This window comes from Pongo pygmaeus, chromosome 16 (assembly GCF_028885625.2).
Source record: "Pongo pygmaeus isolate AG05252 chromosome 16, NHGRI_mPonPyg2-v2.0_pri, whole genome shotgun sequence".
In the NCBI taxonomy this organism is placed as follows: Eukaryota; Metazoa; Chordata; class Mammalia; order Primates; family Hominidae; genus Pongo; species Pongo pygmaeus.
In genome coordinates, this window is record NC_072389.2 from 36409535 (window position 1) to 36412604 (window position 3070).

General features: G+C 38.8%; 1 long non-coding RNA gene across 1 annotated transcript; it reads right to left on the reverse strand.

The window, feature by feature from the left end:
- Positions 1-482: 482 nt before the first annotated feature.
- On the reverse strand, positions 483-2776 carry LOC134738267 (uncharacterized). Its single transcript, XR_010123928.1, has 3 exons — positions 2496-2776; positions 1975-2070; positions 483-813 (listed from the first exon to the last, which is right to left on the reverse strand). It is a non-coding gene; the product is annotated as an uncharacterized LOC134738267 (long non-coding RNA).
- Between the last annotated feature and the right edge of the window lie 294 nt (positions 2777-3070).

Consider the following 3070-nt stretch of genomic DNA (forward strand, 5'->3'; position numbering starts at 1 on the left):
TAGGTTCCGAGCTGGCATTGTCTTTCAGAATGATCTAGAAGAGGTCACATGACACTGTTACAAAGGATCTGGAGAAAGGGACCCTTGCTTTATCACTCCGGCACTCCAGTCATGCTTCATATTTTCACTTCTTACACTCTTTCACATGAAGTCAATTTGCAGACTTCCATCAAGCACTTAGATAGCTTTTTGTAATGTTCATGACAAGTTCTGGATGTTATCTCTGCACTTTTGACAAATTCTTAGCAGTTAACTTACAAGGCAGTTAACATTTTTGTTCAAACACAGTATAGCTAGAACAGGGTCATATACTCAATAAAACAAATATTTACCAAGCATTCACTGAGTGGAAGATAAAATGCACAAAGCATAATTATAAAATATTCTCCCCTGCCACGATACAACAAAATTTTTAAAGGCTTACGGAATATAGCATAACATGACCAAAGCAAAAACAGTAAGGACTAAAGAAGGGAGGAAGGGAAAATATCAGCATGAACTGAATATGACCCAGAAGAGGCTTGATGGTCAGACATGTAAAGATGTTTTGGGTAGGGTTAAGGGGTGGAAGTCAGGGGCACAGGTCAGAGGCACTTTCTACAAGGGAAAAACAGCTGATACAGAAGCCTGAAAGGTAAAGTGGGCAGAGCACCTGTACAGGACTCTTACCTGCCGCAGAAAGGTTACAATGCACCTTACCAGAACACAGCAGCACACAGCCAGGCCTGGGGCAGAGGGATCACTCAAACAGCACCAGAGGCTGCATTCCTACTTTTCTTCTGTCAACAAGTCCATTTTCATTGTTAGTTTCTCCTTCAACACAAACATAAAAACAATTGGCTGAACACACGGGAACAAGGAAAATCTGACTGAAGAATGAGACATTAAAACTTAAGGGCCTTGGGTCCTGGTGCGGTGGCTCATGCCTGGAATCCCAGCACTTTGGGAGGCAGAGGTGGGTCATTTGAGGTCAGGAGTTCAAGACTAGTCTGGCCAACACGGTGAAACCCCGTCTCTACTAAAAACACAAAAGTTAGCCAGGTGTGGTGGTGGGCACCTGTAATTTCAGCTACTTGGGAGGCTGAGGCAGGAGAATTGCTTTAACCAGTGGACTGTCAAGAGAGGTAGGCTGCAGTGAACTGAGATCGCACCACTGCACTCCAGCCTGGGTTACACAGTGAGACTCTGTCTCAAAAAAAAAAAAAAAGTCATGGTCATGGTAAAAAACCTATGGCTTTGGAAGGCTTTCTCGGTAATGTCCTAGAATTAAGGTTAAGCCTACGTTTCATGGTAACTGAACAGGAAACCAGCCTGACCAACATCCTTCTGCCAAGTGGCTTGCTCTCAGCTCCTCTTGGTTGGGCCTTGGGCAGCCAGACTGTCTGGTTTTAATCCTTGCTCTGCCACCTGTGACCTTGGACAAGTTACCTACCTTCAGTTACCTCATCTACAAGATGCAGATATTAATAATACCCTCTTTTTAATTTATTCAGAGGATTAAAAGAGTTAATAAAAAGTAAAAAATAAAAAGACTTGGTAAGCATAGGCACAGAGGAAAAAAAAAGTAAAAATAAATAATTAAATAAAAAGACCAGTGCCTAGCACATAAAAGTTCATCAGGAATTAATTCTATAATATGAACTCAATTTTGCAAAACTTCAAAGTACATATAACTTTTAACTTACTAGGGTATACATACCAATAATAAATTTACAACGGTAGACATGTTTGCCTACTGGAAATACAACAAAGACTAAACAAGCAGATACTAAATCATTAAGCAGTTATGAGTTAGTATCTTTAATTTTCTTATACTTCTATATTTTCTATAGATCATCTTTGTAACAAGAAGAAAACAAACCAAATGAAAATGAAATGAATTCTCTCAAAAAGAATTAAGTCAAGACACGAAGAAGGCTGACAAAGTAATATAAAATATATCTTATGGTTTATGTAAAATTCTTAATAAAATACCTTCTTTCCTCCAAGCTGCACTCTGGCTTTGCCTTTGAGTCAGGTGGCTTTTCTTTGCATGATGACTGGTTCTGTCGAGTAGGCACTGCTTCAGCCCTACAGGAAGAACAAAACATCTCTGGAACACAGCAGCATTCCTGATTCCCACTTGAGAAGGCCTAACAAAATGGCATATGCCTCAACAGCAGCCCATCAGTGTTAAAAAGTCTGGAGTCAAGGGGAAAAAGTAAAATTGGACCATTTCCAGAATCGCACAAAAAGCAACAAACTGACGTTCTAAGTGCCCAACGTGAGCAAATTAGAACCTTAAATAAAGGTCACTCTTAATGCCTATCCCAGCATAGATTCAGTACCAAGAACAGCGTCATTTTACTGGTTTACCTTTTTCATTCTTGAAAGTAGGAGCTATGAAAAAAAAAACACTAAAATTTCTCCAAGAGAACCTTCTACTTTCTATCTAACTTACATAATCAAAACACTCTATGGAGGTTGAAAATTGAGTATTATAAGAAAATAATCACCTGTTCTGTGAGAAGTTCAATACATAATGCTCCTCCACCCAATACATACCTTAAAAAGAAAAAAGGAAACATACAAAATTATCTCGAGAATTATTCCTGCTTAAACAATTTCTATGTGCCATTACTAAGAAAGTAGACACACAGTAAAGATGAGAAGAGAACATGCAAACATGAACATACTTGTTAGGGATATAGGACTATGGGTAATTTAAAAATTTTCATGGTATTACTCTCATGTAATTGCTCTGAAATTCTAGTCAGTTGTTTGAAATGGCTCTTAGAACAGAATACTTTGACATTTTTATGATGTCAAAAACTAAGAACTTAGCTCTAAATATTCCAAAGAATAGGGGCAGAAGAACCCCTTTCCTTAAATGGCATTTGAGTATTCTTTACAACTCAAACTTTCTCTCCCATCCTGTGATGGCCAAGAGTTTTTCCTCTGACAATGGCATTGACCTTACCCTATCCAAAATAGGAACATCTGCATGGTTTCCTGGTTCAAATTGTTTTTATCCATTCTGTCGTGAGCATCAAATGGTTCAGACCAGGCAGCACCTCTCTGGGACTCCTCA